Source organism: Canis lupus, unplaced genomic scaffold, assembly GCF_011100685.1.
Source record: "Canis lupus familiaris isolate Mischka breed German Shepherd unplaced genomic scaffold, alternate assembly UU_Cfam_GSD_1.0 chrUn_S2058H2257, whole genome shotgun sequence".
In the NCBI taxonomy this organism is placed as follows: Eukaryota; Metazoa; Chordata; class Mammalia; order Carnivora; family Canidae; genus Canis; species Canis lupus.
In genome coordinates this window covers 1-26,451 of record NW_023330936.1, presented here as the reverse complement: position 1 = coordinate 26,451, position 26,451 = coordinate 1, and the positions used below count along the sequence as shown (strand labels likewise).

At 49.1% G+C, this 26,451-nt stretch overlaps 1 long non-coding RNA gene and 1 pseudogene across 1 annotated transcript; one reads left to right on the top strand and one right to left on the bottom strand.

Moving 5' to 3' along the window:
- Positions 1–1,221: 1,221 nt before the first annotated feature.
- Positions 1,222–26,269, bottom strand: LOC119878911 (annotated as a pseudogene).
- On the top strand, positions 21,612–23,942 carry LOC119878912. Its single transcript, XR_005387230.1, has 4 exons — positions 21,612–21,785; positions 22,188–22,344; positions 23,127–23,320; positions 23,432–23,942. It is a non-coding gene; the product is annotated as an uncharacterized LOC119878912 (long non-coding RNA).
- Positions 26,270–26,451: the final 182 nt, after the last annotated feature.

Genomic DNA, 26,451 nt, shown 5'->3' with positions numbered 1-26,451 from the left:
TATACCTAGGGTTTTCAGATGAGATCTTGATTATTCAGTTAATGACCCACATACATAATCACAAATGTCCCCTCCCTCCGCTCCTATGAAGCTTCCTAGGGCAGTATATAGAGGTGCTAACGCAAATGGATAAAGGGGCAGACTGGGAAAACCGAGGAAATGATGCCCTTTACTTACAAAAATGCTTCATTCCACCTGGAGAATTAGATATAATTAGTATCTATATAAGTTTATATGACAATTTATTCTCATAATTTGAAAGTATACTCCAAGGGGGGACTGGCTGGCTCGGCTGGAAGGGTGCGTGACTCTTGATCCCTGGGTCAAGTTCGAGCCCCAACATTGGGCATAGAGATTACTTAAATAAATAAAGTAATAAAGTAGAATTTTTCCTTTTTAGACCCTCTTAGAGCCACTGAACCTACCTTTCTTGATCTAATCAAGGGATAGTCAATACTGAAGCACATGGCAACTCCTTGAAGAAGGATTAAAATAAAGGGAAAGAAAAAAAAAAAAGGGAAAGTTCTCAGGTTTTCTCTCGGGTATTTCTGTTGCCAATGGAAGGTGCTGCTGATACAACGGGCAGCATTGGTCAGTCTGACCCTGGTCCGAGCGATCTTGATTCTCTTATTTGTGGAGAATGAAAAGCTGTAGGTGTTTGCATAGTGAATCACCTAGTGAGACAGGCCCTATGGGGAGGAAATTCTTCATAAGAGCTACAGGCCAAGCTGTAATCCCACAGCACACAAGCAGGTCGGGTACATGGTGAGGCTCCGCAGGGCAAAGAAAACATTATTTAACCACAAAAAATAATGACTCCTCCCATCAGTTTAAGAGTGGAAAGAACTTATTTGATCAAACCCTTGTTTAAAACAGATTGATCCTGTCAATCTCCTCCATATAAGCAGCCAAGTCATTCCAGGGCTCTACGGCCTGCGGAAGCAGCACTGCTTGAGACCAGGCTTAATCATACCTCTGATCCTCGGATGAGCCAGACGGTAAAGGACTTCAAAATGTGCAAAAAGAGACGTCCTCCCGGAGCATTGGAGCATCCAGGCTCTGTGAAGCACCTTTCAGGTGACCCACGAGTCCCACCTGCTCAAACAGCCCCACAAGGAGAACACAATTCAGGTTTCAAATAAGAACCATCAGTGGCATCCAGTGGCATCCGGCCCAAACTGCCACCCGCTGGGCGGCTTGTCAGGTGGTCAGTGGGCCCCGCTCCCTCTGCAGCCGGCTGGCCTGGCCAGGCCCTCATGCTCTACTGGGCGGAGAGTCCCCGGAGGAAGTGAACGTCAGCAACCGCTTACTCAGCAGGGCGTTGTGTCGCTTCAGGTGGGCGATGACGTCTCCCTGCTTTTCGACGATGTCTTCCAGGCTTGAGACGGTCCTGCACAGAATCAACACGGTGACGGGTGGCACCTGCCAACCAGTGCTCAGTAGTCTCTGCAAAGGGGTTCCTCCCAGCTTGCAGAGCACTGCGCTGTATTTGGGACCTTCTCCTTGACGTCGTAAGCCAAGGGAAATACTCCAAAATGAGATCCTTTCGTTAGACTTTGTTTTATCACAGTTGAATGGGAGTAAGCAAGTCAAACTGAATTCTAAAGGCACATCTGCACAACTATAAACGAGCAGTGGAATGTTTTCTAGATTTCCGGGGGCGGGGTGGGGAGCCCTACAATTCTTTTTTCTAGTCTTTCATTCCTCCCCCCCCCCCACTCAACGCTTACCTGAATCCAGTCTCCGAGGTGATATTGCTGGGGTAAGCATAGATTTTTCCTCTTCAAGTACATCCGGCTGTGGTTTGGCTTTATTAAATTTTCGAATTTTCACTAAAATAATAAAGTCATCATTGTCAGGTTATCTAATCACGAAAAACATTTTTTTTTGCTCCCGTTTATTCAAATTACATTAATTGGCCATGCTTTTCAAGTAAGTTAATATGGACAAAAATGCTTCATAAGGTGAATACACAGGTTTGTTTATGGATTTACTCAAACCTTTGAAAGTCTATGTGCCAGGCCTGTACTAAACACTGGGAATCCGGACAGTATCATTGTTGATAATAATAACAGCTATGAATTTTTTGGGGTGAATTTAAAACACAGAAGGCACAGGTGAACTATTGTGTATGGATTGCCTCATTCAGTTCTCAGAACTACCCCCTGAAGTGGATGCCCTTATCGCTCCGGCTTATAAAATAAAATGAAGCCCAGGAAAGTTAAGTAAGTAGCCACATTTCTTTTTTTTCTTTTTTTTCCTCTTTCTTTTTCTTTCTTTCTTCTTTCTTTCTTTCTTCTTCTTCTTCTTTCTTTTTCTTTCTCTCTTTCTTTTTTCCTTCCTCCCTCCCTCCCTTCTTTCTTTCTTTCTCTTTCTCTTTCTCTCTTTCTCTCTTTCTTTCTTTCTTTCTTGATTTTATTTACTCATCCATGAGACACACAGGCAGAGGGAGAACAGGCTCCCTGCAAGGAGCCCAATATGGAACTCGACCCTGGACCCAGGGTCATGCCCTGAGCCAAAGGCAGATGCAGCTGCTGAGCCACCCAGGCATCCCAGTAGCCAAGATTCTAATCCAGGAATCAGGACTTTGAAACCTCCAATGTTGACGCTACCCTATAAAAAGAGCGACTAGTCCAGGGTAAAATACAGATGATACGTCTACAATTCAAGACAGTATGAAAAGAACCAAAATCAAAGCTTGTACAAGGAGCTGTGACATCTTGGAAAGCAGCCCCTTAACTCAGTAGGAGTGAGAAGGGAGGGCAGGTCATGGAGGAGGAGGATGGTAGGGCTTGAGTCCAGCCTTGAGGGAAACGTGAGAACTAACCGCACAGACTAGGGAGGTAGAGAGGAAGGGTGTTTTTAGTGTGAGAAGAGCCTGAGCAAATACTTAGGACCTCGAGAAGGTGTGTGTGTGTGCATAGGGTGGAAAGGTAGGCAGGGAAGACCTGAGGGACTGGTGCCACGCCGAAGCACTGAGGTTTAGTCCCGAGAGTAAATGGGAGTCACCGAAAGGAGCTCACCACCCCTCACCACCAAGGGCAGGGATGAGTAGGGCCAGCTCACGGAAAGTCTTTATTTCAGATTTTTCCTCCCTAGACGTTTAGAAAACTCTGAACGGGTAAGTTGTTCACGATCAAGAGTTACCTATGAATTACACTGAAGAGAAGGAATACGGATTAAGAAGACAGAGGAAGGGAGGCGAGTAGTGTGCCTACTGGACTCAACCCCGCGGGATGTGATGAGCATGGCCGTGGCAGGGACAGAGGAGAGGAGATGGATGGGGAGGCAGGCCAACTGATGGGAGATATAGGGTGGAAGGAGAGCCTGGGACGGCAAAAAGGTCTCTGAGTTAGCAAGAGGTGGGGCTGGCACGGCTGGCTGAGATGGGGAGGATGGACAGGATGGTGGAAGGTTTGGAAGAAGAGAAAGGTGTTCCGGTCACTTCTGTCTTGCTGGTGGCCTGAACACTTGGATGGAAAGTATCACTTAGCAGGTGAACATAAAGCTTAGGGTGGCTCTGCTCACCTGGGAGCTGCCCACGAGGGCGCAGATGGTCATTTTTAGTAGCAGAATGAGAAAGGACGAGGGGACGCAGAAACCCACCAGTAATAAAGAGGTGGGGAACCATCTGCTAAAAGGGAATGAAGGGGGATCCCTGGGTGGCTCAGCAGTTTGGCGCCTGCCTTTGGCCCAGGGCGCGATCCTGGAGACCCGGGATCGAATCCCACGTCGGGCTCCCTGCATGGAGCCTGCTTCTCCCTCCTGTTTCTCTGCCTCTATGTCTATCATGAATAAATAAATCTTTAAAATAAATAAATAAAAGGGAATGAAATCAATCTCTACAGTGGTAGGAGGAGAACCAGGAAAGCGCCATCAAGGCCCCGCGCCAGGAAGCTGACAACCCACAGAGGACCCCGGTGCGGCCGTTCAGAGGCCACCGACGAGCTGGGCGGTTTGTGGGGATACATGATGCAACGGACCCGAACCGCGCTCCCCCAAAGTGACACGTGCCAGCCCTCGCCCCCAATGTGACTGACTGGGACCAGGGCTTTTAGTGAGGTAACTAGTGTCACAAGAAGCGACAAGGGTGGGGCCCTGATGTGATGGGAGAGGCCAGGATGCGCTTGCACAGGCGAAGGTCCCGGGAGGATACAGCCAGAGGGATACAGCTCCAGAGGAGAGGCCTCGGGACCCTGGATGTGCGGCCTCGGGACCCTGGACATGCGGCCTCAGGACCCTGGACATGCGGCCTCTGGGATTCCGGGGCACCCGACCGGCAGGTGCGCCCACAGACCGCACGTCCGGATAGCCGTCCATGGCCCGGGCCCTGCCCCGCCTGGGTGAGGACTCTGGCACCTGCTGGGACAAGCCATCTCCGGAGAGGAGGCTCCATGGGGACAGGAGGCCAGGGCTGCGGTGGCGACTGCCAGCCCAGCACCACCGTGGCCACTGTCCGTGCAGCATGAGTGAGCTAGTGTGTGCCACGCGGGGGCTGAGGGGCCGGGCCGATCCCCGCTGCACAGGTGTTCAAAGCTCCACATGCCGTTCTTCCCTTTTGCACATCAGCTTTCCGGGGTGATACGTGTCCCGCATTCGTCCATGTAAAGCGCAAGTGCCATGGTTCAGCATAGGACCGGGTTGTGCAACCACCTCCAGCCACTTTCAGAGCATCTTCTTTGTTCCAGGAAGTGAGCCGGCACCCACTGGCCGTCCTTCCCATCTGCCCCCTGCGCCCTGGCTCCAGGCAACCCCCGTCTTACCTCCTGTCCCCACGCTGCCCGTTCTGGGTGTTTCACACAGTCCTCGTGAGGGCTGCTCGCCCGCAGCGCCCGTCTCCAAGGGCCATGCGTGTTGGGCACACAGCAGCACGTCACTCCGGGTACCCGCTCCTTTCGAGGACCGGATAACATTCTACCGTATGGACCCAGCACGTTGTGCTGATCTAGCCCTAATATATCCTAACACTAGACCGTTTCCACTTTGGGCCATTATGGACACTTCTTTGAACAACTGTATGGTTTTGTGGAGATGCGGACGTTTCCGGTTTCTTGGGTTTATATGCAGGTAGTGCAATGGCTGAGTCACATGATACGCACCTTGTGTGGCACGGCCAGCTCACCTATGATTCTAATGTGCACGCTCAGCTGACTCCTAGGCTCAAGAAGTTTAAGAAGAGGTTAAAAGTGAGAAATTTGGGAGATTTGTGCAGGGCCCGTTAGGAAGGACCGGGAAGAGCAGGCCGTACGATGCCGTATGATGCCAAGAGACGTGGTGTGCACCCTGCCGAGATGCCCTTGCCTTCCGGGTACGGCAGGGATGTTGGAGACGAGGAGCTCCTCGTGGCTTCCCGTGGCCCAGACACCTTGAGGTGCTACGGCTCCGGGGTTAGGGGAGATGGACGGAGGCCTGGGGCTCCCTCCCGCGGGTCAGGAGGGCCCGGAGCGAAGGCGGCTATGGGGCCCCGGGGCGGGCAGGAAACCGGGAAAGCCCGAGGCCCAGAGCAAGAGGGGTTACGTTTCCAGGAGGTCAGTCGTGTCAGATGCCATCTGGGGAAGATGAAGGCCGAGAATCGACCGACTCGTGATGGCCGCCGGTGAATGGGAGTTTTCCTGTTCACATCCTAGCTGGCTCTCTCAAATGGCCTCCTTCGCATCAGAATTCCTGAACAAAGGAAGAAGCCTGGAACACACGTAAGCTTCTTGAAGTGGGGGGACAGGAATACAGCTCTACGGCATTCAGGTGCAAGCCAGGGGACAGAACTAAGCGACGCATCACAGTCTGACACAATAAAAGGCCTCTGTGGCCTTTAAAATAGATTCGATTGAACACATTCAGCATTTTCTCGATCAAAAGTCAGGCAATATCACCAATTCAAAGCACTCTTTCCATCGTAAGCCAAGGAAAGCAGGCATGCTAGACGTCAAAACACGGAAAAGGGCAGGTGCGCTTGGTCACCGGCTTCCATTCTAGCCCGAATCTCTCACAGCTTCAGAGCAGTTGTACCGGCTGCTGGAAGGCTGATAACTGGGTGGCGTTAATTGCATCATCTTTTATTTACCCCCCCCCCTTTTTTTTTTTTTTTTTTTTTTTTTTTAGAGATTTTACTTATCCATTTCAGAGGGTGGGGAGAGGGAGAGCGAGTGCGAGTTGGAGGAGGGCAGAGGGAGAAGTGCCCCCCCCCACCATGAGCAGCGAGCCCATGGGGCTAGACCCAGGGCCCTGGCAGACAGGCAGACACCCAACTGACTGAGCCACCCAGGCAATCCCTTTTGGCTTACTTTTAAATGAACAGAGCTAATCGAATTTAGTAGGTCAAAACTGTTTCAAGTTTTATTTTCCTAGTTTTCCCCTGTAGAGGTAGTAAAGCAAATTAGTGCCCAACAAGAAGGGTCCATCTTGTTTTCTAGAGGTTAACTACTTAAAATGCAAATACGCTAGTCAAGGTCAGGTTATATTAGTATATCAAAGAATCATTCCTAAAGATCACTTTCAATGTTATCAAAACTCATTATCTTTTCAAATCATTTCAGTATGGAGAAACATGAAAAGTCCATACATTGGGGCCCAAGCTTATATTTTCTACGACACTGACACAAGCAACATTTGTCTCTAGAAGCTACTCCCTAAATCTCTCCTGTCAAAACCGCAATACATTTAAAGGCCACATTATAGAATTTAAAAAGTTAAGCCTACTCTTAAGGACTGTGGAGGTAAAACAGACATACTTCGATCTTCCCAAAGAAATTCAATATTTGCGGCAACCCTAAGTTTATAAATTATATTATAAACCCTTCCTATGTAAAACCGTCCATGATTTTGAAAGTCGGAATTAGCAATTATCAGGTTTCTTACAGTAGGGAAACATATTCACTTAAGATTTAATGGTGTTTTTATTCAGATATAAATTTTAATATTAATGAAATATGTTACTAAGTCTTCACATATAGAATAAAGCAATTTTTTTAAAAGACTATTTCTTTGACACACACCACACACACAGAGAACAAGCATAAGTAGGGGGAGCAGCAAACAGAGATGGAGAAGCAGGCTCTGCACTGAGCAGGGAGCACGATGGGGATTTGATCTTAGACCCTGGGATCTTGCCCTGAGCCCAAGGCAAATTCTTAACTGACTGAGCCACCCAGGTGCCCCAATTTCCCCTTACACGGTCCTTGGAATGTTCCTAAGTCCTGCTACGTCATAGAGCATTCGATAGGTACTACAGAAAATACCTCACTACAGAAGGCTTGCACCCTTCTAATAATAAAAGTAGGGATCCCTGGGTGGCTCAGTGGTTTAGCGCCTGCCCTTGGCCCAGGGCGTGATCCTGGAGTCCCGGGGTCAAGTCCCATGTCGGGCTCCCGGTGCATGGAGCCTGCTTCTCCCTCTGCCTGTGTCTCTGCCTCTCTCTCTCCATGTCTATCATAAATAAATAAATCCTAAACAAACAAACAAACAATAAATAAATGTAGTAGAGCTACCGTAAAATAACATGGTAAGTGAATGCTATATTCAGAGCTAAACTATCTCATTTACAGCATTTGACAGAAGTGTTGTAGAATGGAACTGATCTCAATCAACAAAGTAATTTAATATTCGTTTGTCACATGGTAGCAAGCTATTCTTATATGCAGAAAAATTAACCTTTAAAACTAAAGTCTCGGCAGCCCAGGTTGGCTCAGTGGTTTAGCGCAGCCTTCGGCCCAGGACGTGATCCTGGAGACCCGGGATCGAGGCCCACGTCGGGCTCCCTGCATGGAGCCTGCTTCTCCCTCTGCCTGTGTCTCTCTGTCTCTCTCTCTCTCTGTCTCTGTGTCTCTCATGAATAAATAAATAAAATCTTAAAAATAAATAAATCTTAAAAAAAAAAACCCCAAAGTCTCATCTTTTCTAGGAAGTTTAGTGGGTGATATACATTTTTTTTAAGTGAGGTACAGAATGCAATCTCCATAATTTGGCTCATTGTTAGCTAATAGCTACAGAAAAGTTATAAAGGTCAATCAATAATGTGACATTCACATTTATAAACTAGTTACCCCCATTCATATTCTAAATGCTCTTCTAGGGATCCCTGGGTGGCACAGCGGTTTAGCGCCTGCCTTTGGCCCAGGGTGCGATCCTGGAGACCCAGGATTGAATCCCACATCGGGCTCCCGGTGCATGGAGACTGCTTCTCCCTCTGCCTATGTCTCTGTCTCTCTCTCTCTCTCTCTGTGTGACTATCATAAATAAATTAAAAAACAAAACCAAAACAAAAAAAAAACTAAATGCTCTTCTATAGGCCTAAGGAGATGCCACCAAAAAAAAAAAAAAAAAAAAAAAATCAGTAAAATGAAACATGAGTTGAGATCCACAGGACTTTATCTTTCATAAGTAGAGAAATGACTCTCTTTTAAAAATGCATAGAGGAGATATTTTATTGTCACAAAATAACTGTTATGCAGCGGCAAAAAATTAGCTAGTATTTTGGACAGACGTACTATATGCCAATATTGCAGCAGGAATGAAATCTAGATTTTTCCAGGGCTTGAATTCTTTTCTGTCAAAAGTATCCCTCCATCTATTTTTCATGTTTACATATCTAAGCTTACTTTATTATTTTTTTTAAAGATTATTTATCTTAGTGTGTGCAGGGGGAAGGGCAGAGGAAGAGGGAGAAAGAATCTTCAAGCCCACTCCCTGCTGAGCTGAGCGTGGACCCCGATAGGGGCTCATCCAGGACTCTGAGATCAGAACCTGAGCTGAAATGAAAAGCTGGCCACTTAACCAACTGAGCCACCTCAGGCGCCCCAGTAAAGCTTACTAGAATCTTACCACTGGGGTGCCTGGGTGGCTCAGGTGATGACCCCAGGGCCCTGGGATAGGCCCACACTGGGCTCTGGGCTCAGCAGGGGGTCTGCTTCTCCCTCTGCCCCCTCCCATTCTCTCTCTCAAATAAATAAACCTTAAAAAAAATTTTATGGGGCAGCCTGGGTGGCTCAGCGGTTTTAGCACTGCCTTCAGCCCAGGGAGTGATCCTGAAAACCCGGGATGAGTCCCATGTCAGGCTCCCTGTACGGAGCCTGCTTCTCCCTCTAACCTGGGTCTCTGCCCCTCCAGCCCCCCTCTGTGTCTCTCGTGAATTTAAAACAAAACAAAAAAAAATCTTAAAAAAAATTTTTTTATCACTGAGAGTTGAGACAGAGACAGAGAGAGACAAACAGACTGGCCCTCAGACAGCCCTAAATTTAGAAAATAAGTTCCTAAATGGTTTGTCTTAGAGCAAGTCTGGGCTAAATGCAGTTTGCATGCATTCTTTATTTACTTAATCTGTATTTTCATCATTTCAAATTTAAGTGCCAGGCTTACATCTCAGTTGCCTTTGATAAACCAAACGTTTGTGGATCTTTTCATTTTTGCTTGTGTTTACTTTTTCGGATACAAGGCGTCACTTGACAAAATTTGTTGACACAAATTCAGAAACAACTCACTGGTATTTTGTGATTCTCACCTGTGTAGATGAGCAGACAGGTCAGGGAACAGAGCAGTTCCAGGGCCAGGATGGCCAGGACGAGGTAAAGATACAGCCGGGCGGGCGCGGGGAAGGAGTGCTGCACGCTCAGCACCAGGAGGAGAGCCGTGCTGCCTGCGGACGAGAGCGGAGAGGGCGCGCGGTCAGCGGCGGCCCACAGGTGCACGCCCCCCGCCCAGCGGAGCCCACAGCAGGTGCACGCCCCCCCCCCCCACATGAGCCCGCGGCAGGTGCACGCCCCACCCCATGTGAGCCCGCGGCAGGTGCACGCCCCACCCCACATGAGCCCGAGGCAGGTGCACGTCCCCCACGTGAGCCCGCGGCAGGTGCACGCCCCACCCCATGTGAGCCCGCGGCAGGTGCACGCCCCACCCCACATGAGCCCGAGGCAGGTGCACGTCCCCCCACGTGAGCCCGCGGCAGGTGCACGTCCCCCACGTGAGCCCGCGGCAGGTGCACGCTCCCCAGCCCCTCCGCGGAGCCCGCGGCAGGTGCACGCCCCCCCACATGCCGAGCCCCCCCAGCGCAATCAGCCAAGGCCGCTCCTTGAGGACGAAGCCCACACGGCCCGCAGCTGACGATGCCCCACGAGACAATCACATAAGACGCCGGATTTTCTTAAAGAAATGATTGTTACTATTTTCTGTTTTATAAAATAATTGACGACGGCCTGGCGGCCAGGGACCCGCGGCCCCGGCGCATGGACAGTGTCGGGTGCGGTGTCCCTGGGAACCCCGGTCCACACCCCCCCGCCCCTGCCGCACCCCTGGAACCTGGCCCGCCTGCGCCCAACCTCGGGTCCGCAGTGGCGGCGTCACCGGGTGGCCTGGCTCAGGTCTGCCCCGCGGGCTCCCGGCCCCGCCCCAACCCCGAGGGCCCCGCGGCCTCCGAAGACCTCTGGCCTCCTTCCTCGGACTTGGGGGGCAGCGGCACAGGAGGAAAGGAAGGGCCCGAGTGGGGCGGCTGGCGGGGCTGTGGCTGCAAGGGCCGGGGGGACTGCCTGGAGGAGGCGGCGTCCACGAAGGGCCGACAGTGAACTGGGTCATAGCTGCGAGGGCCTGGGGGGCTGCCTGGAACCTGGCCACGGCTGCAAGGGCCCGGGGGCCGCCTGGAGGAGGCGGCGTCCACGACAGCCCCACAGCAGAACCAGGCCACAGCCAGCTGCTGGCGGCCACCGCGGGTGTGGACACAGTTGTGACCCCCCCACAGCGGGTGGGCATCAGGACGGGGCTGGTCACCCCAGGACACCGCCCCAGCCGCAGCCACGACGGTGCCAGGCGCCCAGGCCCCGCGACTCTCAGATGCGAGGCCAGACCCCGGGCGAGTGGAATCTCGGGGCGCATGGCCCCAGGTCCCTGATTCCCCGGGTCCTGGTCTGAGCGACATGAACGTGACACCATCTGGGGCTGAAGTCGGGGTCCAGTTGCTCGGTGACACGAGGGGTCCCGGGAGCTAGACCTCGGGCCTCGGGGACCCCAGCTCCAGGGTGGCCCGACACCCAGCTTCCCCGCTCACAAGGCATCGAGGCCTTTAAGGTAAAAAGGCGTTTCTGCTGTGCCCTTTGTGGGAGGAAAGGTTCCAGCGGCACCTGCTGGCCGCGGCCTAGTCGAGCTCCCCCGGGGCGGGGAAGGGGAGCCAGGCTCCAAGATGCTCCCTCCTCTGCTGCAGCCGACCCCGCGGCCCCCACTGACAGCGCCCGGCCTTGAGCAGCCTGCCCCAAGCAGATGTATTAACAGCGCACAGAGAAAAATAAACATAAATTCCATAGAGCCGTTTTTCTGGGGGGGGGGGGGGGATTAATTTTGATTTCCAATCTGGTTTCAAAACGTCTGTTTATTCTGGACTCAAACCAAAAAAGAGGGTCTTTTAAAAAGGTAGAGATTCTAGCACCACGGCAAAAATACCCCGAAGAAGCTCAATGTAATTCCATCCAGCCTGTAAAATGTCTGTGACAACAGGGACACCTCGGGGGGCTCGGTCAGTTACATGTCTGCCTGCCGCGGGCTCAGCTCAGGATCCCGGGGTCCTGGATCGCAGCCCTGCGTGCGGCCCCCTGCTCATCAGGGGACTCTGCTTCTCCCCCTCCCCACGCCCCTGCTCGAGCTCTTTCTCACTCACTCTTCCTCAAATGAGCAAAATCTTCAAAAGTAAAAATAAAGGAAACGTTTGCAACGATGAACAAAGAGGCACGAATGCAGCTAAGTCCCATATGGACTTTCTGATCTCGCCTTCATAAAGTTTTTTCAAGTTTTCCATTTTGCATAATGCACCTTATTTTCTAACAGGCTCTGTCACCACAAGAAAAATACAGCATCTCATGAAAGTGAAGCAATTACGTCCTCTTACCCTACAAGTACCAAAGAGCAGCAGCTCTGCAGCTTCTCGTGATGAAGCAGGCTGCTCCCGTGGAAAGGGCACGGGAGTCCGCGTTAGACACAGGGAGATACGCGTGATGTGGGGACCAAACGGAAGAAAAATGATTAAATTTCCTTACTACTTACAGCCCATTGACAAGTCCTTGACACAGGCAGAGTGACCTCCCTCTAGGGACGCAGCTGCCTCGATGTTAATACTTTGCTGGCGGTGACGGGTAGTCTTAGCCCGACGCCCAGGGGCCTGTAAGCGACTTTAACAGGAAGGTTCCTTAGGAGACTCCCTTAGGCTCTGGCCTCCAAGACAGATGCTGGCTACCGTCCCCCAAGCACGTGGCCTGCCGATATGCATCTGAGGGTCTCATGACCGAGTTTTTACTAAACAGCAATAAATGACCTTTCTTCTTCTTCTTTTTTTTTTTTTTAAGATTTTACTTATTTATTCATGAGAGACCCAGAGAGAGAGGCAGAGACACAGGCAGGGGGAGAAGCAGGCTCCATGCAGGGAGCCTGATGCGGTACTCGATCCTGGGACCCTGGGGTCACGCCCTGAGCTGAAGGCAGAGGCTCAACCGCTGAGCCAGCCAGGTGTCCAATAAAAGACCTTTCCTAACAATAGCCAGCCCCCTCAGGATCCTGGAACCCGGCTTCCAAGATTCTTCAGAGACTTCCGCTCTCCCTAACCCCTCCAACCCGAACGTACATAATGCCCATGGGTCCTGTCCCCCACTGCTTTAATAAAACCACCTTTTTGCACCAAAGATGTCTCAAGAATTCTCAGCCGTCAGCTCTGAACCCTAACGTCTTTCCTACATCACACGGACCCCGTGTTCATAATGATGGGGGGCAGGTGGCAGACAATGCCACCCCAAAATATGCTTTTTTCCGCAAAAGGATTATTTTAAGCTGATTATTTTAAGCAGGTGAAGCTCTGAAAGCTGAGTAGAAGTGAAAAGATCTCTTTTGTAAGAGACATTGATGGGGGAAAACTACATTTTGTAAGCATGTCCCCCTCTCTGTACCGGGGAGAGAAGGAGGACTTTAAATTTCTAGAAACTATTACCGACTGAGAATGCAGTAATCTGCACAACAATCTTACCCCTGTGGACAGTGCTTTTCCTGGCAGCCTCGCAAAACTCCTCCAACCTCCCCACCCGCCACCGTCTCCACTCTTTAACTGGAGGTGGTGTTTAAGGTGGTGACTTGGCCCATTTTGGAGAGTTGCTCAGTCTTCTTGGTTCTCTCCCATGCGCAAGGCTAGTAAACTCCTGGTCGTTTTCCTCTTGTGATACTGTCTTTTATTACAGTGTCTTTTATTATCAGCCAAAAATCTACCTAGAAGGATAGAGGTACATTCTTTTCCCTCCCCTCCCCTATGATCACAAGCACAGATGTCAACGGAAAAATTAAGACTAAATATATTTATTAAAAAAGCTTCAAGACATTAAGGTGATCCGAATTTTAGTGGCCACAACACACATCATTCTCACAAAACTGAGAGCATATATTTGATTATAAAGTCAACCGTCACGTTTGCTTTCTGCTGGAATTTCTGCCGCGCAAGCAAGCCACAGACAGACAAGCTGAGCCAGACTCACCAGTGGAGTGGATCAGCAGCGTGAGTCCTTTCAGGTGCCTGGTCGACAGGTAGATCATGGTGTAGCCCCGGTTTCTCACTTTGTTGTGGTGATACTGGAATGTAGCGCTCAAGAAGGAAATGCAGGATCCACAAGATAACCTTCCCAAGGATTATGACTGTCTGAACTTTCAGTGGGTTGGTATAGTTTCCTGGGCACTTGTCCTCAATTGGATTAGGGTAAGAACAAAGTATACCTGTTAAAATGCTAAAATGACAAATACAACCTTGTGGAAAGGAAAGCAGTCGGATTAAATTCAATAATTGGAATTACGAAATGATTATCACCATCCCAGCACATACTCACATACTCCTATCTATGACTTTTGCTATCCTATTTTTATAAATGAATTTTATTTTATTTATTTTAAAAAGATTTTATTTATTTATTCATGAGAGACTCAGAGAGAGAGAGAGAGGAGAGAGGCAGAGACACAGGCAGAGGGAGAAGCAGGCTCCATGCAGGGAGCCCGACGTGGGACTCGGTCCCCAGGTCTCCAGGATCATGCCCTGGGCCGAAGGCAGCGCGAAACCGTTGAGCCACGCGGGCTGCCCTAAAATGAATTTTAAAAACAACTTTCTTCTTAAAACCATTTACAAACGTTTTAAACAAATTTGGAGAAAAATTTGCAGAAATTTTGGAAACAAATCATAATAAGAAAAGCTACCCCCGGGCAGCCCCAGTGGCTCAGCGGTTTAGCGCCACCTTCAGCCCAGGGCATGATCCTAGAGTCCTGCATCGGGTTCCCTACATGGAGCTTGCTTCTCCCTCTGCCTGTGTCTCTGCCTCTCTCTCTCTGTTTCTCATGAATAAATAAATAAAATCTTTAAAAAAAGAAAAGCTACCCCAAACCCATCAAATAGTTCATGTACACAATTTCTTTCCGCACTTCTCTTTTATTGAAAGAGTAAAAACAGTTAATTTAGTGCATCAAAGGTAATTAAAATCAGGGTTTAAAAGCTTTACTTCTAGTTTCAGTTTTAAGAGAACAAAAATAGCTATCCAATTAGATTGACAAAAATTTGAGATCGGTGTCAAAATAGAGGCAAATGGACTTTCTCATATATTGCTGACTGGTCTGGGAATAGATGTGGAAAAAGAATTTGGAAGCAGCTTGACACAGTACCTACTGTCCTAAGGACTCGACCCATTAGAAGTAAAACCATCAGGACAGAGGGTTCTATGGCTACAAATATTTACTGCAATATTCTCTGTATTTGCAAAAAACTGCAAAGTGCCCAAGGATGCGTGTTCATCCACAGCAGGATGCTTCATAAATTAAGATACATCTACTCCTACAAGCAGAATGTTTTTCAGCTATGAAAGAATTTACTAAGTTTCCCTGTATTAATTTGGATGGATGTCTGTATGTTGAGATTAAAAAAAAAAAGTTGTCGAGTAGTAGTTCAAGGTGTGGTGCACACACCAGCACAATCGGCATCACAGGGGACTCGTCAAAAATGCAAATTCTCAGATCCCACCCCACCCAGCAGAATCAAAATCTCTGGGAGCATCCGCCAAACAATCTAGTTTAACAAGCTTGCCAGGGAATCTGTCACATGCTCAGTTTGGGAAACCCCACTGCAGAGTAATAAATACTGTATTATCCACCTGGGGGTGGGTGGAAGAAATGGGAGAAATCCTTACATATGTCTAATCTGTGTGTATTTAGGTAGTCTCCATGCCCAGCGGCAGAGCCCCATCAACACGAGGCTGAACACAGGACCCTGAGATCAAGAACCTGAGGCTGCGATCAAGAGTTGGTCACTTAACCAACGAGCTACCCAGGCAGCCCGTCTTTTGGTATATATTTGTATGATTTTTTAAAAAAAAGCAGTAAGAATACATTCATTTATTAACTCAGGGAGAAAGACTAAAGTAGCGAAAAGGGAAGATAGGATTTTATCTTTGTTTGCTTTGGTAATGTTTTACTTGTTACAATAAGGAAGTTTTTTGGGGCAGTTTCCATAATTTGGCAGTTACAGATAATGCTTCTATAAATATTGGGGTGCTTGTTATCCCTTTGAATAGGGTTTTGTATTCCTTTGGTAAATCCCCAGCAGTGCAACTGCTGGGTCATAGGGCAGCTCTATTTTTAACTTCTTGAGAAATCTCCAGTTTTCCGGAGCGGCTGCACCAGTTCCCATTCCCACCAACGTTTGTAAGAGGGTTCCCTTTCTCCGCATCCTCTCCAACACCTGCTTGTTTTCTTGTGTTGTGTTGATTTAGCCAATCTGACAGGTGTGAGGTGGTATCTCATTGTGGTTTTGATCGGCATATCCCAGACGATCAGTGACGTTGAGCATCTTTTCACCTGTCTGTTGCCGGCCGTGTGTGTGTCTTCTTGGAGAAATGTCTGTTTGTGTCCTCGCCCATTTCTTGATTGGGTTATTTGTTTTTTGGGTGTTGTGAGATGTAGAAGTTTCTTATTAATTTTGTATACTAACCCTTAATTGGGTATGTCACATTTACAACATCTTCTTCCATCCCATAGGTTGTCTTTTAGTTTGTTGATTATTTCCTTGCTGTGCAGAAGAGCTTTTTTTTTTTTTAAGATTTATTTATTTATTCATGAGAGACACAGAGAGGAGGCAGAAACACAGGCAGAGGGAAAAGCAGGCTCCCTGCAGGGAGTCTGATGTGGGACTCGAACCCAGGAGCCTGGGATCACGTCCTGAGCTGAAGGCAGATGCTCAACCACTGAGGCCACCCAGGCGTCCCCAAAAGCTTTTTATTTTGATGTAGTCTCAATATATATATATGTTTTTGCTTTATGTTTTGGCCTCAGGAGACATATCTAGAAAAGTGTTGCTATGGTCGATGTCAGAGAAATTGTCTGTGCTCTTTTTCTAGGAGGTCTATCGTTTCTGGGCTCACTTTAGGTCTTTAATCCATTTTGAGTCTATTTTTGTGTAGGGTGTAAGAAAGTGGTCCAGTTTCATTCTTTTGCGCAGAGCTGACCAGTTTTCCCAACATCATGTGTTGAAGAGACTGTCTTTTCCCCATTGAATATTCTTTCCTGTTTTGTCAAATATTAATTGATCATATATTCATTTCTTGGCTCTCTATGCCGTTCCACTGATCTATGTGTCTATTTTTGTGCCAGTACCATACTGTTTTGGTCACCACAGCTTTGTAATAGAACTTGAAGTCTGAGTTGTGATGCTCCACTTTGTTTTCCTTTTCAAGGCTACCCTGGCTCTTTGGGGGTCTTTTGTGGCTCCATACAAATTTAGGATTGTTTGTTCTACGCTCTGTGAAAAATGCTGCGGGTGTTCTGATAGGGATTGCATTAATATGTAGATTGTTTGGGGTAGTACAGACATTTTAACAATATTTGTTCTTCCAATCCATGAGCATGGAATGCCTCTCCATTTCCTCCATGGCATTTTCAATTTCTCATCAGGTGTTTTAATAGTTTCAGAGTATAAGTTTTTCATTCTTTGGTTAGGTTTATTCCTGGGTATCTTATGGTTTGTGGTGCAATTGTAAATGGGATAGATTCCTTGATTTCTCTTTCTGCTGCTCCACTATTGGTGTATAGAAATGCAACAGATTTCTGCCATTGATTTGTATCCTGTGACTACTGAATTCGTTTCTCACTTTTAGCAGTTTTCTGGTGGAGTCTTTCAGGTTTTCTACATATAGTATCATGTCATGTGCAAAATAAAAGTTTGACTTCTTCCTTGCCAATCTGGATGCCTTTTATTTCTTTTTGTTGTCTGACTGCTGAGGCTAAGAACTTCATTAGTATTAGCTAGTATTACATTAATAGAAGTGGGTGGAGTGGACATCCCTGTCTCGTTTTTGACTGTAAAGAGCTTGTTTTTCCCCATTTAGGATGTTAGCTGTGGGTTTTCATAGATGGACTCTACTATGTTGAGGTATGTTCCTTCTAAACTGATTTTTGTTGAGGATTTTATCATGAATGGATGTTGTACTTTGTCAAATGTTTTTTTTTTTCTGTATCTATTGAAATGATTATGTGGTTCTCATCCTTTTAAAAAAATTAATGTGATGTTCATGATTTGCAAATATTGGACCAATCCTTGCAACCCAGGAATAAATCCCTCAATTGTGGTGAATGATATAAATGTATTGTTGGATTTGGTTTTGCTAGTATTTTGTTGGGATTTTTGCATCTACGTTCATCAGAGGTATTGGCCTGTAGCTCTCTTTTTTGGTGGTGTCTTATCTGCTTTTGGTGTCTGGGTAATGCTGGTATTTTTTTCTTGTTTTTTTTTTTTAACACAAGATTTTCTTAGTCTCTAAAATTAGGGCAATTAATCCCATAGTATCATAGACAAGCAGTTTAATATAAAAAAGTTTTCAAAATGATATGTGTGCATGTTTGTGTGTGTGTATGTTCGGGGAATATATACACAAAGAGTGTGTTGCACAAATTAAAGAGTATGTTATAAAAAAAGGAAGAAAAAAACAGGCCACAAATCCAGGGACCAGGAGGGCCACATCTGCACATGGTGGCACCAGGAAGGAAGTGCTTCAGTTGCTAATCTGGGGATCAGGAAGCCAAGCATGAAGCATACCACACTTAATAGATCTGCACAGGAAGAAGGATGCACCTCTCTCCTCAGGGTATTCAGCTCTGAGTACAAGTCTACACAGTGTGTGTCACTGGAACAGCATCTGAACAAGTCAATGAGCCACATCATTCTCCTCATAAAACACTTGGGATTGCGAAGAATTTGCCCTCTTGATTTTTCACATTGTAGCAAAGAACACATCCTCTAGTGCTTCAGATCTCAACAACCAAAATGGAGATAATTAACAGACTAGATGCAGAGCCATCAATAAGCCTACAAGACCATTTGCACATACAGGGTTTTTTGTTTTTCTCTCTAGGAGTTTCTTTTTGTGTCTATGTGATTACCTACTAGTTACCTACTAGTTGCAATACATGTGTTTTTAAAAATCCCCAGATATTTGGGGCACCAGGGTGGCTTACTTGGTTGGGCATCCCACCTCTTGATTTCAGCCTTAGGTCATGGTCTCAGGGTTTGTGGGGTCAAGCCCCGTTTTGGGCGACATGCTGAGCATGGAGTCTGCTTAGGAGTCTCTCTTTCCCTCTCTCTCTGCCTGCCTCCCCACCATTCATGCTCTCTTCCAAGGAAAAAAACAAAACAAAAACCCCGACATCTGTAATTTATCATTGCTTAAAATATGGGCAACACTACTTATTGTTCTGCTGCAACCTGATATCCCTGCTTAACATTACTTCTAAGTGTAGATAAATTGATAAATTTCTGTGTCAACATAATTTATCTACATCTTTTTTTTTTAATAACTGAAAAGTAATATATGCATGTGGTTCAAAAAAAACCTTCAAAAAAAAAAAAAAAAACCTTCAAATAGTACAAATGCAATACTAAATATATCAGGTGCCGTCTACAAGGCCCCTCAGTCCTCCACCTCAGTAGCAACTAGTGTTAAAAGGATCTTGCGAATGGTTCTAGAAATTTCTGTTTATATATGGGAATATACGTGCACACCAGCCCTCTCAATTATCTTTTAAAACGTGCAAATAGGAACGTTCTGTGCACACTGCCGTACAATCTGTGTTTGTAGACACTCAACAATGTAAGTGTGAAGGCTAGTCTAATTAATATATACACGTCCACCCTGTTTCTTTTTCAAATGTTGCAGAGCGCTCCTTCATATGGATGGGGTCATACAAAAGTGTCCTCTGAATGGTGATAGTTGCAATATCTTGATATTACAGACAACATGATTAAAACATTCTTACACATATGCAAATATATCTATAAATTCTTTGAAGTAGAAAGATAAGTAAAAAAGGATGCACATTTTAAATGTTGCAGATGTAGCCAAGCTGCCCTCTGAAGAGCGTATATATATTTAAGAACATCACCTCTGTATGGATTACTTCATCCCAGTCAACTTACATGTATTAATAAGAGAAGATTTGCTATGATGACCGTAGGAAGAGGATGGAATCTGGGTCTAAAATGAGCATGTAATGAATGATGTGGGAGATGGTGGGTATCCAGAAGGGGGTCATCTTCAATACTCTGGGTGAGATCCAAGGAACCCTGCGGTACAGAAAAACAGAAGCAAAATATAATCACCACTTTCTAGATTACGTTTCCAAGACAAATCTACTAAACTATAAAGCTTTAAAAACCATTACACAAGTTAGAGGCAAGAAAAATATGCTCCCTATTTAAAGCCCAATTTAAAAATATCATAAACTTGTATATAACTAAAATGTAAATTGGTGAAAACAAGTATTCAAATGGGTAGAGGAAATCTTACTTCAATATCTTCAAATGAGCTAATACATCACGAGATCAAACAAACCATTTTTCTTTAAGTCCTAAAAACTTAGATATTGATTTATCTAACAGTACTTACATTATTGATGAAATAATTACCTGTTGTTGCGATTCTTAAACTACATCTTTATGTTCCACAAAATTTTGGAAAGTTGCTGGAGGCTTTATTGGACTTTCAGTTATGATAGAAATATTTTATTTATTTTAGTTTTAGAAAAGATTTTATTTAGTTATTTAATGGAGAAAGAGAGAGAGAAAGAGAGTCACATAAGCGGGTGGAGTGGCAGGCAGAGGGGTTGGGAGAAGCAGGTTCCTCCTGGAGGAGGGAGCCCAACATGGGGCTAATCCCAGGACCCCAGGATCATGACCTGAGCCGAAGGCAGACGCCTCACCGACTGAGCCACCTGGGCGCCCTAGAGAAATACCTTAGAGAAGGAAACAGATCGCCCTCATAGATCCTTGGGAGACTTCAGTTTATAGATAGCCGATTCTCAAAGAAAACAACTAGCTGCAAAGTCACTGAGGTAGCTGATGGGTTGAGCTGCAACCCAAAAATTCAGTTTGTCTTATTTAAAGGTAATGTCCAGGCAAGAATAGTACTAACAGGTCTCTGGTGCATACAACAATCTCTTAATCTCAGAGCCTTGCTGAAAACTATTATATATAAGGTACCATAAGATGAAAAAAATAATATAAAACCGAATCCTTGTCCAAAAGATTACATTTTCATTGGGGAGGCTACGGATAAAGGCATACAGGATGAAATAATGTACGTGAGCTAATTGGGCTGAAATAAGGTGGAAATAGAGATTTCATCGGAAGAAGGGAAGCCTGAGAAGAGCATCTGCAAACAGAGGATACGGCTCCTTGGAAAGGAGTGGTAGAATGGGACACACGTTCTGTGGTTGGCTTCTGGACACCACAGTACAAAGATGAAAATAATCATCTGGAGCCTGGGGCGCCTGGGTGGTCCAGTCCGTTAAGCGGCTGCCTTGGGCTCAGGTCATAACCCCGGGGTCCTGAGATCGAGTCCAGCATCGGGCTCCCTGCTCAGCAGAGAGTCTGCTCCTCCTCTGCCTCTGCCCCTCCCCTGACTCATGCGCTCTTTCGCCGCTCTCTCTCTCTCTCACTCATCTCTCTCAAATAAATAAAATTAAAAAAAATAATAATCCAGATCCTAACTCAGGGCTGAGGCAGGAGTCTCAATTTCCAAACTCAGGCATCTAACGCTGCAATTTATTTTTCATTCCGAGGCTACACAGCTTCCTGCTTGGTCTGCCCTAACCTGCGGCACGATTCTGATTATTTGTGCTCTTTTCCAGAGGCCTCCGCCTCCAGCTCCTGCTCAGCCAGCAGGCGCCCAGCGTGCACCGGGCTCCCTCGGCTGACGTCTGGGCCTCCTCCCCGCGCCCCGGGCCACCTCACGGCGCCCTGGGTGGCGGGGAGCTCCTGGTGGCCGCAGCTCGGGTCCTCCCGCACTTTGCGCTCACTCCCCCCACGCTGTCCCGGCCAGCTGCCTGCCCACCTGCCGCCCCGGCCGACGCCACCAGACCCACAGCCCCGGCCTGTCCTCGTCACCCCCCAACGGCGAGGGGGGCTGGCACCCAGGGAGCATCTGAGGAGAGACTGTTTCAAACCCATCTGCGCTGCGTTCCTGACCCAGTTAGGAGCCCAGTTAGGGTCGCGGTGGGGGGGCTCTGCAGGAGGGGTTCTCGGGGAGCCTGGGGGGGGACCAGGGCCCGGCAGGAAGTGCATGCTTAAGGCACGCTCCCAGGGCTCTAACTGCTCCCAGGGCTCTAACCGCCGGGCCCTACCGCTTCTCCTCTCCTCGCGCTGAGCCCGGTCCCTTCACCTCTCTCTGTGGGTCTCCCCCCTCGGAAAACAGAGCTCTAAGGGCGCCTGCACCCCCACTTTGGCGCGGAGAGGACAGGAGACGGTGTGCCTGGCGGTAAGGCCTCTGCGGGCTGCACGGCCCCCCGCCCCGGCCAGGCCCGCATCCCCCTGGCCTTGCCCCCCCCCCCAGTCTCCAGACCCGAGCCAGCTCTAGCTGCGCTCACGTCTCCTAAAACCAACATTCACGTCTCTCTCCCCCAACCCGGAGTCCCTCCCGGTCACCCTCAGACCCGAGTGGGACTGCCAGTCTGGCTCTCGCCTCACAAGCCCTTCCCAGCTCCTGCCGGGACCCCGTCCCACCCCACCCCCTCATCTCCCCCCATCTCCCCGCTCGGTTCCCAGGCCCCACAGGCCCCCGAGGCCCGGGCCTGCCTTCCTTGGCCCCCGTCAGTCCGTCTTAGCAAAACCCCCGCTTCTCCCTGCTCCCGCGCTTCCTACTGCCCGTTTGGTCCAGCAGGTGCCTTCCCCGTCCCCAGGGCGCACTGGGCCCACCTCGGATCTGCCGCACGGGTTTTTACCCTTCTGAACACGTGGAAGGGTCCTAAGAGCGTGTTAAGGCTCCTGCTTGCTGCTTCTAGCACGTTCTTTCCCGGTCAGTTTCAACGGACCTCCAGGTCAGACTTCCCTGCCTTTTGCAACGCTTGACGATTTTTTCCAACTGTATTGAAACAGAGTCGACGCTGGGGATCCCTGGGTGGCTCGGCGGTTAGGCGCCACCTGCGGCCCAGGGCGCCACGGGCACGCGGGACTTCCCGACCGGTCTGCGGGCTGGGCCGCCTTGTGTTCCCCTCAGTGCTCCTGAGCTTTTCCTCCTCCGAACGCAGCTCAGTGACTGGGAAACACTGACGTTCTCGGTCTTGCTTTTAAGATTTGTGATGAGGCGAGGCCTTTGCCAGGATTCCGCCCGCGAGGCAGCCCCGCGTGAGCCCCCGACGCCCCGAGCGCCCGAGCTTTCGGTCTGACCGAGGCCTCGCCCGACGCCGGCCCTGCGTGGGCACCAAGCGCCACTCTCTCCAATCATCCCAGGAGGCTCTTTTCCAGGCCACGGGGGGCATCCTCACGGGCACGTACCAAGCAGGCCTCTGCGGGGCCCTGAGGGGGACTCTACGCATTTCAGGTCCCCCCTGTGCACCTCTCTCCTACCACCACGTGAACTCTGGCTGCCTCAGTGTCCCCAGACTGTCGGCCCCATCTCCACAGCTCAGAGAGCCAGCCAACCCCTGCCGGGCGCCCTCGCCCTTCCCGGCCTGCACTCTCCCACGGGGGCCAGCTGGGGCGGTCGCACGAGCCACTCTGGGTCCCTCCTCTCGGACAGCACTGTCCCTCACTGCCTGACTCTCACCATCTCAAAAAGTGTTGTTTCATATACCACATACAGTTTTTTTGGTCATTTCAGGCAGAAGGAAGAATCCAATCCCCGGTGGAAGAGCGCGCTTCACGAGGGCAGAGGCTCTGTACTGCATATTCTCCGTACCTTTAGCACCCACCACAGTAGGTGCTCAATACGTGTGTGCGGCGAACGAGAGGCTGTCCAACTTCTCGAACCCTTGGGGCCTGAGAACTTAAACACAGCTAGCCTGGAAACTAACGGTTAGACTAGCGTCCACGTATCTCCCACTGACCTCCCTTTGAGGCACCTCCTCCCCTAGCATAAATGAGCTTTCTGGAGCACCCCACAAATATCGTCTCTTATTTTTTCAGAATCCAGCTCATCTTTCAAGACTTCTCCATAAAACCTGTCCTGCTGGGGCGCCTCAGTGACTCAGCTGGTTAAGCGTCTGACTCTTGGTTTCCACTCAGGTCATGATCTCAAGGTCGAGATCAAACCCCACACTGGGCTCCATGTGGGTGCTGGGCCTGCTTAAGATTCTCCTCTCCCTCAAAAACAAAACCAAAACCAACCTGTCCTGCCAAATGTTTCCTTTCCACTATAAAACTGTTATAAAATGTACTGCTCATAATAATAATTTGGAGTGTTTCTTACGCTGTCTTGTATTACATCCTTTTTAACGTATGTAGCTTTTGTCTTACCTGCCTACACCGAGGAGGTTGGGGACTATGATATAGTTTCTTCTCTATGTCACTTATTAGATGTTCAGTAAACACCCTGTATTTGGTGGCTATACCCAATACTCTGTGGATTCTACAGGAAATGTTGTAACCTGACCAAAAACAACTCATCACTCTCAGACGGCAACCCACCATCTCCATGTGAAAGGTAAAGCGAAGACAATTCCTGAAACCAAATAATGTCTTCCCTTACACTATTAATAACTACATCTTGAGCTGTACAAAATATCTGTTTTGCCCACGTGGATCTCTTTCCTCTTCTTTTGTGACCATAACTCGATTTCCTCGGGGGATCCACTGTCTACCTCTGCATTAAGTCTCAATGGGAACATCCTTCAGTACCTTTCACCCTCCTTGGCCCAGGTGGAGCTTCTGGCTCCTGGTGGAACCTAAGAGCGCTGGGCCATCCATTGTTTCTGTGAGCAACATCAAAGGGAGAGCGCGGTGGGGCAGGTTCATTCCACGGCAGACTCTGAAGGAGTCTTAGATCCTGCAGCCACCCTTGTTTGGAGTCGGCACTTTCAGAGGCCTACGTGTTCATTCCCCCTGGATCATTTCAAAGAAATTCCTTTCTTCTTTAAAGTGGGCAGAGTTGGTTTCACAGCTTGCAAACAATGAACCTTAACTGAAAAGCCTTTACCTCTGTTAACTCTTTTAAGTGTCTAGGCCTACCGCACACACCATATTTTTAGCTTTTTACTGAATGGTAGGAATCATATCCACAAAGTTCCCAAAACAGGCAACCTGCTCGGATCTGAAGTGATTTAGGTGTGTAACCGTTTGGTGAAACAGATTTCTAGGATTGTACTCATCCTAAAGCTAAAAGCTACAGATCCAAGGACCTGGGGTAACTTAGCATCAACCAAGAACCATCTACTGCACACATTTTTCTAAGGGTCTCTCATTTTCCTCAGATTTTCTCCCATACATTGTCAGCTTATGAATCTCACCCTTAAAAATTCAGAAACAATGATTTTTTTTCTTTAAATGTAGATGAATGTCAAATGTACTTTCATGTCTTACAGTTAGTTTTCCATTTTCTCAACTGAAAAGAAAAATTCAGTTTTAGTTTTATCATTAAAAATTGTTTGGGGCAGCCCGGGGGTGGCTCAGCGGTTTAGCGCCGCCTTCAGCCCAGGGCGTGATCCTGGAGACCCGGGATGGAGTCCCACGTTGGGCTCCTGGTGCATGGAGCCTGCTTCTCCCTCTGCCTGTGTCTCTGTGCCTCTCTGTGTGTGTCTCATGAAAGGATAAATAAAATCTATTAAAAATAAAAAAATAAAAAAATAGTTTTGATTCCTAGTTAAGAGACTTTTTAAAAAAGATTTATCTATTTAAGAGAGAGAGCACGTGCCCCTGCAAGGGGAGAGTAGGAGCAGGGGCAAAGGAAGACTCCCCGCTGAGCAGGGAGCCCCATGGGGGTCTTGACCCCCAAGACCCTGGGATCATGACCTGAGCTAAGGCAGGAGCCAAACCCACTGGGCCACCCAGGCGCCCCTGGTTAAGATACTTGAATATTTATGGTCGCTATTAATGAGAATCTAAGCTATTTAATGAGAATCTAAGCTCTTATAGGGCTGCAGCTGTTAGGTGCCCTGCCTGACACCCCTAAATCAGTGACAGGATCACAGTAATATTCCTATTAATGTATTAACCCAAATTAGTGCCTTAAGGTGATGTCAACTTTGCGTTTCTCAAGGGTAACAGTTTTATTACCTTACCTGTCAATGAGGCAACCAGTTAATGCTGGGTACAATGCCATGTTTCCTCTAAAAATGTTTTAATATACTTGGGCCAAGGTTTCGCTCGGTACTACGCAGACTGTACACCGGGCCTTTGTTTTGTCAGCAATCTGGCTTGGATCCACCAGGTAGGGCGGCTTAAAACTCCTTTCACGCCTATCACGCTGGCGTTCAAGTCATCACCGCCCCGTTGTCTCCAGGGCGGGTTTCTGGGCAGTGGGGGGGGGGTGGGGGGGTGGGGGCTGGGGGGCAGGCAGGCCAGGACGCGCCGGAGAGGCCCCGCAGGACGCCCCCGCCCCAGCGCCCCGGAGGAGGAGGGAGGAGGGAGGAGGGAGGAGGGCGGAGGGCGGAGGGCGGAGGGCGGAGGGCGAGGGGGGCGCGCAGCGTGGGGCTCCCAGTTCCGGGGCCGAAGGCGCGCGGCACCGAGCTGGGCGCCCCGGGGACCCACGTCCGCGCACCCCCCGCCCCGCGCACCCGCCGGCCTCCCGAGCGACCCGTCGCAGGACCCCGCGCCCCGGGCCCGCCCTGCGTGGGAAGCGCCGCCTCCGCTGCGGCCGCACCGGTGCAGGGCGGCCCCCGCAGTCCCCGCCCCGCGCACCCAGCAGGGGAAGAAAGAGGTCCCGGGCCCAGCCTCCTCCTCCTCCGCGCACTCACGTCCTCCATCCGGCCCCGCGCAGCCATTCCCGACCCCGCGGCCCAAGCCGGGCCCACCGGGCCTCTCCACCGCGCGCGCCTCCGCGGGGCACAGCGCCGCCTCCCGGGCCTCCGCGCCTCACTGCGGACACCCCCCGCCTGCTCCGGCCCCGGCCCCGGGCCCCGCCCCAGCCCCGCCCTCGCCCCGGGCCCCGCCCCGGCCCCGCCCCCGTCCTGCCCCGAGCCCACCCCCAGTCCAGCCCCGCCCTGCTCCCC